Source organism: Dendrobates tinctorius, unplaced genomic scaffold (genome assembly GCF_039654945.1).
Source record: "Dendrobates tinctorius isolate UK_male_01 unplaced genomic scaffold, ASM3965494v1 ptg000143l, whole genome shotgun sequence".
Lineage (NCBI taxonomy): Eukaryota > Metazoa > Chordata > Amphibia > Anura > Dendrobatidae > Dendrobates > Dendrobates tinctorius.
This window is the reverse complement of record NW_027361810.1, coordinates 21,490,853-21,508,461: the sequence shown is the minus strand read 5'-3', so window position 1 is coordinate 21,508,461 and position 17,609 is coordinate 21,490,853.

Sequence of the window (17,609 nt, the reverse complement as noted above, 5' to 3'; positions counted from 1 at the left end):
GATCAGGGGGTGTCCGGGTGTCCGGCAGGTGCTGGCCGCTGCTGCGGGTGTCTCCGGTGCCCAGCAGTGCTGCATGTGTGTCTGGTGCTGCCTGGGGCTCTGCCGACATTGTGCGACAGGCCAGAGCCCTGGCATTTCCACGGTTCCCCTGTGTGTGCTGTAGTTCTGGTAAAAAATGGCCACCGGCGCTTGCGCAGATGGGATCTCGGGACCCAGCTTTCGAGAGATGAGATGAGAGCTCATCTCGGGACCCAGCTCTTGAGAGATGAGATGAGAGCTCATCTTGGGACCCAGCTCTCGAGAGATGAGATGAGAGCTCATCTCTCGAGAGCTGGATCCCTAGATCCCATCTGCGCAAGCGCCGGCGGCCATTTTTTACCGGAACCACTGCACACACAGGGGAAGCGTGGAAATGCCGGGGCTCTGGCCTGTCGCACAATGTCGGCAGAGTCCCAGGCAGCGCCGGACATACACGCAGCACCGCGGGGCACCGGAAACACCCGCAGCAGCGGCCAGCAAACGCCGGACACCCGGAGAAACCCAGCAGCAGCACAAGACCCTGCAGCAGCACAAGACCCCGTAGCAACGGCACACATCAGAGGCCCCCACATCCCTGAATGCAGCCTGCAGCATCACTCCACTCCTGCCTCCTCTAGCAGCGAGCCTGGGACTCCGCTACACCGCAGCCACCAACCCCGGTAAGCAATAAGATGCAAGCATTATAAGAAACACCACCATTTTATTAAAAAATATTTTTTCCTTATTTTTCTCCTCAAAATTTGTGGTGCGTCTTATAATCCAGAGCGTCTTATAAAGCGAAAAATACAGTAAATGAGTCGGGTCGGTAACAGGTAAGATGAGATGACATAAGACATAACTGATTGCTGAGACTGACAAAAACCAGGAACCTAATCTCAGGGAATGGTGTGGAGGGCGGTGCTGCCTAATATAGCACCTGCTGTATGGTGATTGACTGTGCTTCCCTATAACCATGTGGAGACATCAGGGATATGCAATTGAAATGGAAGTGCTGCATGGACTAAGCATGGCGGCCTAGCAAAGCAAACACAGGGAGTAGCACAGCGGTGGGAAAGTATGTGAGTTACCACCGTGACATTTCCCAACAGATAACATCAATGAAGATGAGGATCGGGCTGTTTGTATGCAAATGCCCATGTTGTCAAGGTCAGTATGCCACCGCATGAGGAGACTCGTTCTGTTTTGCCCATAAAAAACAAGTCAACATTTATACAGTCAAGGGAGATAGTTTTTGACTAAACAAGTGTTTGGCCAACAGGTAACACAAGTGCATGGCCAGCTGTAGTATGGATCGAGATTGTACTATTGGGGATGCCTAAACACTATGATCAAACTCTGATCATAGCGTTATTAGTATTATCTTCCTGATTCTCTCTGATGAGAGAAAATACGCTGGTGTGACCCTACCCTTAGTCACATTCTGTGATGTAATCCCTTAGAGTGAATGCTACTCTTTATAAGCTGTTATATAGACATCTATGTTCCTTAAGCATACCATCATTACTATATTATAATAATATACAATAATGAACATTTAAAATAACCTTGGGCAACTGTCCCCGGCTGCCTTTCCCATAGCCTGGCTACTCTAAGCCCTATTTCGGGACGTGGTTAGAAAGTTGGTAACGCAAGGCACGATCTGACAACGGTATTTACTGAGCAAACCTGTTATTCTCAGCATACGTATAATGAAATGATCAGGTTTCTGTGTGTTCAGTCAGAGCACAGTTATGTAAACCACACTTACACATCAACCGTATTTAGACCTTTTTTCACATTTGCTTTCACTGTCAGTGGAGAAACCTGCATTTTTCATGAAGCCAAGTCATTCTTCCTGCATTTTATTATCCAAACTTAAAGGAAAACTTCAGTCCAAACCTTGTTTCATCCTTTCTCACTCATGGTAAAGACTTTATGCATTCTATATTCCCTGCTGCAATATTGTAGTGACTCGTAATCATGTGTCAATTAAGCATCATTCAGACTGGGAAGGTTTTGGAAAGTTACTATTAAAAAGAAGAATCATGGATACAAGGTCAAATGTAGAAAAAAATGTTTATGCATTTATATTCTTCTATGTCCAAGCCCAATACTCACACCAGGGAAAGTATCGGTTATATTATATGGTCAATAGAAGGTTCGGACTGGCCAACAGGAGAACAGGAGAATCCTCCGGTGGGCCACCACCCTCTTATATAAGCAGTACTTGACACAGTTTTCTTGTATCACTATGTACAGACAAAGGCGGCATCTTATTCATTTCACAATCTACCCAGTTCATTGCTATATAAATTTGTGATTAGGGATAGCTTCACATTTGCATGTAGGTGAAAAGTGGGGCCGTGGAGTTGGTGACTGGTGGGCGCTTGGCATCCCAGTCAGAAGCCTCCACTTATGCACCATAGAAGCAGAGCTGGAAGGCGGCTTTCAGATCATGCAGACACACTCAGGGCTGCCATCTGAGGGTTTTTGGGCACCATGTAATCAAATTGCCATTGTCAAGACCAAGAGTGAATAAACCGCATACAGCTTGGCTTGTCAAAACTAGATGGCAGACCAAGATGTTTTTGACAAATGTGTCCCCAATGGGGACCCTTCATTTTTGTGAAATGGCCCCACTCCATGTGTCTGTACTAGATGATAGGGGTCTGGATCCATTTCAGTACTCAAGGATTTGGCTGGGGTGAATACAACCAATGGGATTGGGTGTTCTTCAAAGTTTACCCCCATAATGAGGTGAAGATGTTCCCACAGGGATTGGGTTGGACCAGGCAGAGTATAGTTGAAAGCTGGAGACATACAGATGTCAGGAAGGCAGCTGGTGGGTAGGTTCAGTCAAATATGCACACCAGGTTCGTAACAGTATTGCAGAAGCAAAAACATGTTAGCAGATGGCAGGAACATTATTGCTCAACACCAGATCCACAGGAAAGGGTCACAACTGGCTGAAGTCATTATTAACTTCTCATTGGCCCTTAAAGAAGTCAGGAAGACTGCCCAGGCATTGTGATCAGGACTAAGCTGCCCAAGCATGTGGACAGCACCAGATAGGAGCATGGTCCATAGTTCTAAAGGGGGTAAGTCGGTTGAGCATGGCATAACTATCTGTTTCCTCTTCACGGGGAGGCTGAGTCATGTTTGGTGTCATCCCCGCTGAGACTGGCTGGTGACAGCTGCCAGACTGGGTTTCATTTGGGCTATCAAAAATATAAATTCTTTGTATCTTGGGACCCATCCTCTATTCAAACAGAACATGTCCACTTTTAATGATATTATAATCTCTATTATCTTTGTGCACTGATGATATCACCAACAAGGTCCAATAGGTCATCATCCCATAAGAAGTTGACCCTAGTAATTGCCTACAAAGTCAACTTCAAATGGTCTTCTGCTGGAGCATTGTTGTATAAAGGTCCGTGTCAAGCCCTGGACCCATCATTGGATCTTTTAGTGCTCTCATGGGTCAATCTGTCAAGAAAATGTCCAGAACCCCTCGCATTGTTACAAAAGTTGGGAAAATATCCCAGGAGTCATGAAAAGGTCATGATATTGGTTCCTTCTTCTACATTTTTGGGTTACGTAGCCCAATATGCAAGCGACCGGCCACTGGAGTTCTTATTTAGGTCGTGCTTTCGGATAAACATTGGAATATGTTTAGAACTGACAAATAATAAGGCTTTATGACAAAGATATCAGTAAAGACTTGATGTACCTATATTTTCTACATGTTGCTATTGCCTTGGCTGCAATATCCACATGGTCCCCGGTGCAGCGCTGTCTTGTACGGCACAATCCAGGACCTCTCAGCAACAGTAATTTAAACCTTTCCCTTTTTGTAACACACTAAACCGTCATAACCTGTCTTTTCCCATTTAGTTTAACCTACAACCACCACATACTGATTTGGCTGTGTGTGTGGCTCTCTCTGTAGCCATTTATTACTCTCCTCGACTCCTGAAATTCTGTTTGCAATTTAAGGCCACAAATTAGAAGCGCAAGTCATCTGTTTCATATAATCCCCTGTCAGGAATGAAAACACATTTTAGAGCTGTTCACCAAGCAGTCCCGTTCAGCCTCTCAAATACTTTAACCAGTTCTCTGCTATTACAAGTGGAAGCAGCGCGTTCTGTCAAAACCTGCAAGAAAAACTTATAGAAAAAAATATATATATATTTTCAAGTTTTGGTAACTGTGACGGGACCTGCATTAGGAACCAGCAGACAATGGAGATGACCGGATCTCAGGGGTCCCGAGCTCACCTATCTCTGAAGCTGCTCGTGTTGGATGGGACCCTACGGCATATTTTGCCATTATTCACCGTTCCCCTAATAGTTAATGAGCGATAACCAACCCCTATAAAATTGTGACTCCAACAATAAACTATAGAGAGTAAATGAAGTCCCATACCGAAGACTGAAATGAAACTCGCCAGATTTTCCACTAACAGATACGTTTCCTAGTATTTTCTGCTTTAATAAATATATATTTTTCTTATGTTATATTTTTTATTTCTTTTTTTTCCTGTATTTGTTGGATATGTCTTACAGCAGCCACATGGACCACAGGAAACGATAACCAAGAAATGTTCATTGACTTCTATGGGGAAGCGTTGTGAATATACTCTGGGATCTGTGTACTGGTCACTGTGCAAGCAGAAGAAGGAAGAGGTGAGCTGTGACATCATCTATTGGTGATTGGTCAAACTTTTGTAAACTATTTCATATGGTGGTGTTATCAATCAATATACAAGATGGGAGCAGGTGAGCTGTGACACCATTAATTTTTAACGTTGGAGCCTGTGTAAACTATTGCATATGGAGGTATTATCAGTAATTGTACAGGAGGGAAGGAGGTGAGCTGTGACGTCACCTATTGTGAATTGTGGATCCTGTATAATATATTCTGTATATAAAGGTGTTATCATTTATTGTACAGGAGGAAGAGGCGGTGAGCTGTGACATTACCTATTGTGAATGGTGCAGCCTGTGTTATCTACTGTATATAGAGGTGTTATCAGTCATTGTACAGGAGGAGGAGGTGAGCTGTGACATTACTTATTGTGAATGGTGAATCCTGTGTAATCTACTGTATATAGGGGTCTAATCAGTCATAGTACAGGAGTGGGAGGAGGTGAGCTGTGACATCACCTGTTGTGAGTGGTTATTCTTTTATGATCTACTGTATATAGAGGTGCTATCAGTCCTTATACAGGACAGGGAGGAGGTGAGCTGTGATTATATCTATTATGAATAGTGGATACTGTTTTATCTACTGTATACAGAGGTGTTTTCAGTCGTTGTACAGGATGAGGAGAAGGTGAGCTGTGACATCACCTATTGTGCAAGGTAGATCATGTGTTATCTACTGTATATAGCGGTGTCATCAGTCATTGTACAGGAGGAGGAGGTGAGCTGTGACATCACCTATTGTGAATGGTGGATCTCGTGTTTTCTACTGTATATAGAGGTGTCATTAGTCATTGTACAGGAGGAGGAGGTGAGGTGTGACATAATCTATTGTGAATGGTGAATTATGTATTATCTTTGCATAGGTGTTGTCTTTCATTATAATCTTGTATGATTGCTGAGAATTAATTTCTGTAGAACACATTTAAAACTCTGGCCTGAATGGCTAGTATATTAGGCCCACTATATTTGACCCACAATCCCAAGCGGGACCCCCACCTTGCATCGCACTTTCAACTGGCATACTGATACAATTGAAAGCAATGGTGGAGGAGGGAGCATCAGCTGATGCTTCCTTTCCCTTAATTCCCCATCTGTATCCAACATCTCAGCACAATGGGCGGGACTACATCTTTACAATGCACCCGCTGTACTGAGATGTGCAGAGGATCTGAAGACACTATGAAGAGACCGGAGCAGTGTGGAAACAGTCAAAGGTGAGTATATATATATATATGTATATATATATATATATACAGTGCCTACAAGTAGTATTCAACCCCCTGCAGATTTAGCAGGTTTACACATTCGGAATTAACTTGGCATTGTGACATTTGGACTGTAGATCAGCCTGGAAGTGTGAAATGGACTGCAGCAAAAAAGAATGTTATTTCTTTGTTTAATTTTTTTTTAAATTGTGAAAAGTTTATTCAGAGGGTCATTTATTATTCAACCCCTCAAACCACCAGATTTCTGTTTGGTTCCCCTAAAATATTAAGAAGTATTTCAGGCACAAAGAACAATGAGCTTCACATGTTTGGATTAATTATCTCTTTTTCCAGCCTTTTCTGACTATTTAAGACCCTCCCCAAACTTGTGAACAGCACTCATACATGGTCAACATGGGAAAGACAAAGGAGCATTCCAAGGCCATCAGAGACAAGATCGGGGAGGGTCACAAGGCTGGCAAGGGGTACAAAACCCTTTCCAAGGAGTTGGGCCTACCTGTCTCCACTGTTGGGAGCATCATCTGGAAGTGGAAGGCTTATGGAACTACTGTTAGCCTTCCACGGCCTGGACAGCCTTTGAAAGTTTCCTCCCGTGCCGAGGCCAGGCTTGTCCGAAGAGTCAAGGCTAACCCAAGGACAACAAGGAAGGAGCTCCGGGAAGATCTCATGGCAGTGGGGACATTGGTTTCAGTCAATACCATAAGTAACGTACTCCACCGCAATGGTCTCCGTTCCAGACGAGCCCGTAAGGTACCTTTACTTTCAAAATGTCATGTCAAGGCTCGTCTACAGTTTGCTCATGATCACTTGGAGGACTCTGAGACAGACAGGTTCAAGGTTCTCTGGTCTGATGAGACCAAGATCGAGATCTTTGGTGCCAACCACACACGTGATGTTTGGAGACTGGATGGCACTGCATACGACCCCAAGAATACCATCCCTACAGTCAAGCATGGTGGTGGCAGCATCATGCTGTGGGGCTGTTTCTCAGCCAAGGGGCCTGGCCATCTGGTCCGCATCCATGGGAAGATGGATAGCACGGCCTACCTGGAGATTTTGGCCAAGAACCTCCGCTCCTCCATCAAGGATCTTAAGATGGGTCGTCATTTCATCTTCCAACAAGACAACGACCCAAAGCACACAGCCAAGAAAACCAAGGCCTGGTTCAAGAGGCAAAAAATCAAGGTGTTGGAGTGGCCTAGTCAGTCTCCTGACCTTAACCCAATTGAAAACTTGTGGAAGGAGCTCAAGATTAAAGTCCACATGAGACACCCAAAGAAACTAGATAACTTGGAGAAGATCTGCATGGAGGAGTGGGCCAAGATAACTCCAGAGACCTGTGCCGGCCTGATCAGGTCTTATAAAAGACGATTATTAGCTGTAATTGCAAACAAGGGTTATTCCACAAAATATTAAACCTAGGGGTTGAATAATAATTGACCCACACTTTTATGTTTAAAATTTATTAAAATTTAACTGAGCAAATCTTTGGTTTAAAAAAAAATTTAACTGAGCAACATAACTTTTTGGTTTGTAAGATTTATGCATCTGTTAATAAATCCTGCTCTTGTGTGAAGTTTGAAGGCTCTAACTTATTTGCATCTTATCAAACCTGCTAAATCTGCAGGGGGTTGAATACTACTTGTAGGCACTGTATACATATTATTTTTATTCATTTGTTTTTAAATGTGGAGGATTATGTGGGCCCTTTATACCAATATATGGGGCCTATTACACTGTATGGAGCAATATATGGGGCCTATTACAGTGTATGGAGTACTATGTGAGGCCATTTTACTGTATGGGGCCCTATGCAGGGACCAGTATACTGTATGACCAATTTGGATGATAATAATGGCAATTGACAATTGTTTTTTACTTAAAAAAGACACTAGTGCAGCGTTGAAATGCGTGAGGAAATAAAAACTGTTCAGCTCATCTTGGTCCTAAGGATTCTTACTGAATGGAGCACTATGTGCGGCCCTTCATACTGTATGAAACAATTTTTAAGGCCATTATACTGCATAAAGCACTATGTGGGGCCCATTACACTGTATGGAGCACTATGTGGGGCCCATTACACTGTATGGAGCACTATGTGGTGGCCCTTTATACTGTATGGCGGACTATGTGGGGCCCTTTATACTGTATGGAGCACTATGTGGGGCCCATTACACTGTATGGAGGACTATGTGGGGCCCTTTATACTGTATGGAGGACTATGTGGGGCCCTTTATACTGTATGGAGCACTATGTGGGGCCCATTACACTGTATGGAGCACTATGTGGTGGCCCTTTATACTGTATGGCGGACTATGTGGGGCCCTTTATACTGTATGGAGCACTATGTGGGGCCCATTACACTGTATGGAGCACTATGTAGGGCCCTTTACACTGTGTGTGTGTGGGGGGGCCCTTTATACTGTATGGAGCACTATGTGGGGCCCCTTATACTGTATGGAGCACTATGTGGTGGCCCTTTATACTGTATGGAGCACTATGTGGGGCCCTTTATACTGTATGGAGCACTATGTGGTGGCCCTTTATACTGTATGGCGGACTACGTCGGGCAATTATACTGTATGGAGTACTGTGTGGGGCCATTTATACTGCATGGAGCATTGTGTGGGGCCATTATACTGTATGGATTACTGTGTGGGGCCCTTTAAACTGTATGGAGCACTATGTAGGGCCCTTCATACTGTATGGCGGACTATGTAGGGCCCTTTATACTGTATGGCGGACTATGTAGGGCCCTTTATACTGTATGGCAGACTATGTCGGGCAATTATACTGTACTGTATGGAGTACTGTGTGGGGCCCTTTAAACTGTATGGAGCACTTTTTCTTGACTTTATACTGTATGGAGGACTATGTGAGGGTTACAGTTGGAAAATCATACTGTGATGGGGTCACCATTCTTTGTCGCATCATATTTTATTATCTGTATTTTTCAAGGTTTTTTATCCTTTTTATAACATATTGGGCCAAATGCTTTTCCTGCTCCTATGTAACATATTATATTATTTCAATATTTTATTCTAAGATCTACTAATTAAAATGTACTTTGCTCGTGGGACGCCCCCTTTAGGTTTCTTTCTATATGAAAAAGTTAGATTTTATCATAAAGAAAAACTTCCTCAATTGTAGACTTATTTTTTTTAAATAAATATCAAGGTTGACATGCGTCTTTGTCAAAGCTTTTATTTTTGGCCCTCTGTGTATTTGAGTTTGACATCCCTGCGATAGAACAGGAACGGATCAGCCAGTGTTAGGAGTAAAAACTGCAAGATTTCAGGAAAAAAAATCATTAAAAATATTCTTAAAAAACATTTTTAACAAAAAAAACTTGAATAAACATTAAGTCATTATCTGATGACAAATTTTGTTTTTTTTTAACCCGAACATGACCATTCATGAATGCTGAGAGGTACCATGACCGGAGAGCAAACGAAATTATTTTTTGCTTTCTGTACACGGCTCTTCCATTTAGACGAGTTGTCTTCACTTCTTTAGTGATTAATATTTCTAAGTGTTTGTAAAAACAAGCAACTTTGTTCTTTCCTTTTTTATTTAAAATCCTCTCCATACTCAAGAAGAGAATAATTTTTGATTTTATCATTTCTTGCTCGTTGCCACTGCTACTGTCCATCAGAGGTGACTGGTTTTCCAAGAAAGGAGCTCACGTTTACTATACAATAAATAAGTGCTGCTCTGATGCTGGCCGGATCGCCGATGCTGTATGGTTCAGACCAGCAGGGTGACCATGATCTTGGTCCGAACTGTCAATCTTCAAGAGAGCACCACTTCTTTGCTAGCAGATAGCTGGGAGGAAGAGGAGTGATAGAAGCCAAGCTATGGTTTCCTAGTCTGAAGAAGAAAGGGGGAGCTGTCAGCTGTAGGGTGCCCAAAAATTGCATAAAAATAACATTAGTATAAAGCAGTGGCTCCCAAACTCCAGTCCTCGCGGACCCCAACAGGTCGTGTTTCCAGGATTTCCTTAGTATTTCACAGGTGATGATCATCAAGGCATCAGGAATTCTCTCACATGTGTAACACTATGGAAATCCTGAAAATATGACCTGTTGGGGTCCGCGAGGACTGGAGTTTGGGAACGACTGGTATAAAGTATCAAAATAACAGTTGCCAATTAAGTGGATTGTCCTGTAAAAACAAGTTATTACCTATCCGCACCAAAGGTGATAATTTGCTGACCGGTGAGTATCCGACTACTGGGACTCACTGGAACCCGCGAAGCCTATAAGGCGTTCCGGCCATCAGTGCCGGTAGCCTTCCATTTCAAAGTGACAGCACTGCCAAGAGATGAGCTACAAAATACGGTATGTGACTTATCACAAGAACTTGGCAAAAAAATGTGCATTCGAAACTATCTCCTTCCACTCTGCATAGAAGATGGGTGCAGTTTCCAGCCCGTTCCTCTTGTGATATTCATAAAACAAATATAAAATGTGATTAAATCATTCCGCGAATCTCTTTGACTTCCGTTGAACCATTTTAACTTTGTCACTTTAAATCAATTAACCAGGTACTTGACTTTATATTGGAAAGGGCGATCTGCCTAGTAGAGCAAATGAGTTCCTGCAACGCGGAGGCCTCTGCCAAAAATAACATCTTAGCTTCATGGCTTGAATAGCGTTTTATGACTGTTACCTGTTCAGAGTCATATCTGCCAAGTGAAGTGAATCCTTTCTTGCGCGCAGTAACCCGCAGAGGATTATTGACTACGGAAAAGATAATATAAGTCAGAAGAAATATTACAATGCCGAATTGACCCCAGGTTTATAACGTGAGCTTTATATTGGATGATCAATACCTTTTGGCATTCAAGTCAATTTTACGTGTTAGCCAACGACTTGGGTCATATGACCGGCATGCTAAACAGCCTAAATTGTATTATCCTTTTATTAGGAATCGCTTGTATTTTTTTTAATGCCAAGCAATTAAAGTGGATCTGTCATCGGATTTCACAATTCAAACTGCGCATTAGTAAGAAGCTTTCTGATACCTGATGGGACTGGTGTACTTTAGAGTTAAGCGAAAATAAATTGTATCAAATTTTTAGAGATTCGCTAAATCTGGAAAATTAGAACAATTTGATTTGCGCTAATTGTCAAAAAAAGGCTGCTGACATTTTACGCACTGCAGAAGATTAAGTCAGCCAGAAATTTATTACATGATTTCATGCATGGCTGGAGAACTTCCCCATAATGTCCTGCAGCTATTACATCGCATGGTATAGCATTGCCAATCAGGAGGGAAAATCATAGCCTGCATAAAAGCAGAAGCAGGGAATGCAGCAGCCATTTTAAGGGTGAATATGGATAGGGAGAAGACGTCACAACTTAGCAATAGAGATACGCAGGGAAAGCTATAAAAGACTGAATAAAGTGTAGAGATAGTGTGTGGGAAAGCACCAAATCAAAATTTTATGGAAAAATTAGTTGAAACTGGTGAAATTGAGTTTTAAACAATTCGCTCATCTCTTGTGTACTTACTTTGAAAATCCTTGTCAAAATGGATATGGCTGAGTAAGAGGACCTCTCACCAAAGTATTCTTGATAAATTGGACCTTGGATGAAACACTGGCTGCAGAGCGGAATAAAATGTTTTGTTCTTTTCTTTTATTTCTTTTCTGCATTGAGGAGATGAAAGTATTTGGCATCTTAAGAGTTTACTTCTTTTTTACTCAAAGTGGGTGTTATCAGACAGCACTCATACATGGAGAAAAAGTGCACACACACCCCTGGAAAGTATCTGATAACACCTAGGCCTTAACTAAAGTTAACTAATTAGGTGCCAAATGCTTTGATTGCTAATATCTGTGCATTAACACCGTAAAAAAGTGTAGCAGTATTCACCTGCCCGGGTGTCAGAACTAATGCCCTCTCAGGATGCAGCAAACCCATGTAATAAAGATGGCGGCAGCAAAACAGGTGCAAAATGGTGATGAGTAGTGCTGAGCATTCCGATACCGCAAATATCGGGTATCGGCCGATATTCGCGGTATCGGAATTCTGATACTGAGTTCCGATACTTTTTGAATATCTAATACCGGAATTGGAAGTTCCCATAATGCTATGAGCCAGTTTGATTTGATTCAGCCAATGAGGAATCCTCAGAAGTGTGGGCACATCCTGTTAGGCATGTAGGCATGTTAACTAATGGCATGGCTGTGATTGGCTGCTGAAATGATGTCATGATGCACTATAAAAGGCACTGCCGCCGCCATTTTCGGTTCACTCTGCTGTGAATTCAGTTAGGGACAGGCTGCTGTTCAAGACACTGAGGGACAGTTAGAGATAGCGATTTGCTATATAATATTGTGCTTTACCCAGGCTACATTATCAATCACTGTAGCTTTCTTTTGCCTTGCAGCGCTGTTCACAGCTGTCTGCAAAGTCTGTGTGAGTGCAGCTCACGCTGTAGTGTGTCCTGCAGCCACCTCTGGTTGTAGGCCGCTCAGTGTGCGTCACTGCCTCATACATATTTATTTTTGTTTTATTGCTGCCCATTTTTCATTAATTCTCCTATTAGTGTGCATCCATCCGTATCCATCTACATTGGTTGCAAACACTATAGGAGTAGACAGCGGAGCCTTTCTGCAGCCTTTCAGTGCTAGTGCCCAGTTCTCTGCACTGTTCACGGCAGTCTGTGAGGTCTCTGACTGTGTGTGAGTGCAGCTCACGTTGTAGTGTGTTCTGCAGCCACCTCTGGTTGTAGTCCGCGTCACTGCCTCATACATAGTCCTTTTTTTGTTTTATTGCAGCTCATTTTTCCTGATTTTTTTCTCCTATTAGTGTGCTTCCATCCGTATCCATCTACATTGGTTGGTTGCAAACACTATATAGGAGTAGATAGAAGAGCCTTTTTTCTGGCTTGTGCCCTGCAGCCGCATCCTTATTAGTATTAGCCTATCTTTTGGAGCCTCATCTATTGCATTGTAGGTTACGTTCCTGCATTGTAATAGCTCCAAAAAGTTTGTGATACTATCACTTTCACATCTTTGGTCACATCCTTTTTGTTTTTTTTAAAAAAAAACATGTAAATAAAATTCACCAAACACTCCACTTGACAGTTGTGTAGGCCACATTAGCTCATATTAAAGTGTAGTCCACACACTTTATAAAATTAGTGTTTCTTATACCTGTTAGCAGCTGTTCAGGAATAAGCACACTAAGCCCCCCTTTGTACTTTTCTGCCTATCTTTATCAGTCTACCAAGATGAAGAAGGCAGGCACGTGGTCGTGGGCGTGGAGTTTCAGCAGGGAGAGGATGTGGGGATTCTGTGCCTGCTGCGGGCACCAGTGACTCAGCATCCCCCAGTTTTACCAGGCAACAGTCCTTTATGCGCAGCTTTGTAGGACCTCGCCGTACCCCACTGCTGCGGGACGAACAAATTGAAGCCGTTGTCGGATGGATGGCAGCTAATGCATCGACTTCAATTACTTCCACATCCTCTCAGGGCCAGAGCATTGAAGAGCAACCATCTGTCTCTTCACCACCTGCCAATTTGCCCAGGCAATCAGAGAGCCCTGGACAGGAGCCATCTCTACTACTGTTCTCTGAATCTCTTGACTTGGAAACAGGGGGCCAGCCAAGCAGCATTCTAGAATGTGAAGAAGAGGGAGTATGCAGTGATGCGCAACTGCTTTGTCCCTCTGAATCTGAAGAGGCGAGTGGGCCAGTGCCTATGGTCAGCACACCTCAGTACGCATCAGATGATGAAACTCAGGTGCCACTTTCTGGTGCGTACTGTGCTGGCGAGACTACCCAGGAGAAGCAGGTGTTTGAAGAGGGGAGTGTAGATGATGAGGTCCTTGACCCATCATGGCGTGAGGAACAGGAAGGTGGTGGGAGCATCTCTGAGGAAGAGATTCCCTGAACGGCCAAAACAGGAGGGAGAGGGCAGACTTGGTTGCCTGTAGCCTCCACTTCGGCACCCGTTAGGAGCATTCCTCTTCCAAAACCCAAAACGGGCGCTCCTAGGACTTGCAGTGCGTGGTACTTTTTTGACACAGTTGCAGATGACATTTTCTTTGTCAAATGCAAGCTGTGTAATCATAAAGTCAAAAGAGGGAAAAGTGTCAGCAGCCTCAATACCACAAACATGTGGAAACATGTGCGGACCAAGCACGTGGTGGAGTTACAAAGACACACTGAAGACGTAGGCCAACCTACAGCACCACCTACCACCTCTTCAGCTCGTGTTGTAGCCTCTTCCTCCAGCTCACACACAGCTGGTTCGGCTTCCTCACAGGATCGCCATGGAAGAACCTCTGGCACTGTTGTCCAGAGACCCAGTGACATTCCACCACAGCACCACGTTCCCTGTCATCCTCACACTCCCAGGCCACTCTACAGCCATCGGTAGCACAGGCATGGAAGAAAAGGTGGCCATACTCGGCAAACCATCCCTGAGCACAGGCTCTGAATGCTGGCATTGCAAAACTACTGGCCCTTGAAATGCTCTCATTCAGGCTGGTGGAGACTGACACCTTCCGTAACTTCATGGCATTGGCAGTCCCACAATACACCGTGCCCAGCCACTTTTATTTCAGCAAGCAAGCCATCCCTGCCCAGCAAAAGCATGTGGAGGGAAAAATTAAACATGCGCTACTAAACGCCGTCAGTAGCAAGGTCCACCTGACCACCGATGCGTGGACCAGTAACCATGGACAGGGACGATACCTTTCCCTCACTGCCCATTGGGTCAATGTTGTGGAGCCGGGTACAGATCTTGAGAGTAGCGCTGTACGTGTTGTGCCAACTCCAAGGATTGCAGGAATCCAGTCTGTACACATTGACTCCTCCTCATACTCCAGTTCCTCAGAATCAGTGCTGCAGGAGCCGTCACGGCTTACCTCCACATGGACCCATGAACGCTTACCCGATATGAGCACAGCCATGGCCAAACGTCAACATGACATACTGAAATTAATTTCTTTTCAGGAATCGAAGCCACACAGCGCAGGAGCTCTGGAATGCCATCAAACAGGAAAGCGACGTGTGGTTTGTGCCAGTGAATCTCCAGCCAGGCTTGGTAGTGTGTGGCAATGGCCAAAATTTGGTGGCAGCTCTGGGCCTAGGCAACCTCACTCACATCCCATGTCTGGCACATGTGTTCAACTTGGTCGTGCAGAGCTTTCTTTGGGACTATCCGGATCTTGATGCACTACTGCGCAAGGTCCGCATAGAGTGCGCTCACTTGCGGCGTTCCAGCATGGCAAGATTGCGCATTGCAGCTCTGCAGCGCCGATTCCGCCTTCTGGAACATCGCATCATATGTGACCTACCCACCAGGTGGAATTCAACGTTACATATGTTGGAGCGGTTGTTTGAGCAGCAGGCATCAGTAATGGAGTACCAGCTGCATCAGGCGCAAACAAGTCGCACTGTGCGCCGGTCACACTTCAGCACCACTGAGTGGGCCTCTATGAAGGACATCTGCCACGTTTTGCGTGCCTTCGATGATTTCACGCGGATGGCGAGTGCTGATGATGCACTAGTCAGCATGACTGTCCCCCTTATCTGCCTGCTTCAAAAAACACTGCAAGCACTAAGGGAGGAGGTTTTGGAAGAGGTGGAGGATGAGGAGTCACAAATGCCATCTGCTTTTGGACAGTCTACGCAACGTGGTTCCTCACAAAGGCCTAAGCAGGGGACACTTTGTGAGGAGTATGAGGAGGAGTCAATGGAGGAGGAAGACATCTCTCCAGAGGAGGGAGGTACACAATGCTCTAGTAGTCAGTACGTAGAGCGAGGGTGGGGTGATGCAGAGCAGGCAGAGATGCCGCCTCAAGCAGGGGACAGCGTTTCTTGGGCAGTTGGGAGTCTGCAGCACATAGTTGATTTCATGCTGCAGTGCCTGAGAAACGACCGCCTCATCGCCCACATTCTCAACACGGCTGATTATTGGGTGTACACCCTCCTAGATCCTCGCTACCGGGACAACTTACAAAGCCTCATAACACCGTTGAACCAGGAGCGTAAAATGAGGGAGTACCAAGACACACTGGTGCATTCCATCATGTTCTCCATTCCACCCGAGAGCAGTGCTGCTAGTGCTTTACAAAGCAGCTCTGTGCGTCGAGGCAGTGGAGGAAGCTCTGCGCAAAGAGGGAGCAGAGGCAGCGCCTCAGCACAAGGCAAGACCAGTATGGCCCAAATGTGGCAAAGTTTTGTGTACCCGCCACAAATGTCTACACCATCACAGACGGCTCCAGTCAGCAGAAGGCAACGTTTCCGTCAGATGGTGACAGACTACATGTCTTGCCCTCTCAGTGTACTCCAAGACGGCTCTTCCCCCTTCAAGTTTTGGGTCTCTAAGCTGGATACATGACCAGACCTTAGCCAGTATGCATTGGAGGTGTTGGCTTGCCCTGCTGCTAGTGTATTATCGGAACGCGTCTTTAGTGCCGCAGGTGGTGTACTAACAGACGGTCGCACGCGACTATCCTACGATAACGTTGACCGGCTTACTTTTCTGAAAATGAACAAGGCCTGGATCTCACCGGAATTTGCCAGTCCTCTTCCAGAATAAATAATTGGTTGGCAACAGTATCCAGGTCTCCTGTTGTGTTCATGTTTCTACCATCTGAACTGTAATCCCTGGGCTCCAACACCGCCAGTTGTTGCTCAGAAGTGCCATCTGCACAGAGAAAAACACATGCTCCAGTGTTAGTGGGGTTCAGTAACGCCAGCTGCTCCCCTGCTATGTGTCCGGCAAAGTCTCCTGCTGCCTCCACATTCATCCCAACATCATATATTAAACTTGCTCCAATTCGGCCTTAGCCTACTCCATGAATGACCCTGGGCTCCAACACCGCCAGTTGTTGCTCAGAAGTGCCGTCTGCACAGAGAAAAACACTAGCTCCTGTGTTAGTGGGGTTCAGTAACGCCAGCTGCTCCCCTGCTGTGTGTCCGGCAAAGTCTCCTGCTGCCTCCACATTCATCCCAACATCATATATTAAACTTGCTCCAATTCGGCCTTAGCCTACTCCATGAATGACCCTGGGCTCCAACACCGCCAGTTGTTGCTCAGAAGTGCCGTCTGCACAGAGAAAAACACTAGCTCCTGTGTTAGTGGGGTTCAGTAACGCCAGCTGCTCCCCTGCTGTGTGTCCGGCAAAGTCTCCTGCTGCCTCCACATTCAAACTACATCAGATATAAAACTTGCTCCAATTAGGCCTCAGCCTAAACCCTGATTGAACCTGGGCTCCAACACCACCAGTTATTGCTCAGAAGTGCCGTCTGCACAGAGAAAAACACATGCTCCAGTGTTAGTGGGGTTCAGTAACACCAGCTGCTTCCCTGCTGTGTGTCCAACAAAGTCTCCTGCTGCCTCCACATTCAAACTACATCAAATATAAAACTTGCTCCAAATAGGCCTCAGCCTAAACCCTGATTGAACCTGGGCTCCCACACCGCCAGTTGATGCTCAGAAGTGCCGTCTGCACAGAGAAAAACACATGCTCCAGTGTTAGTGGGGTTCAGTAACACCAGCTGCTCCCCTGCTGTGTGTCTGGCAAAGTCTCCTGCTGCCTCCACATTCAAACTACATCAAATATAAAACTTGCTCCAATTAGGACTCAGCCTAAACCCTGATTGAACCTGGGCTCCAACACCGCCAGTTGAT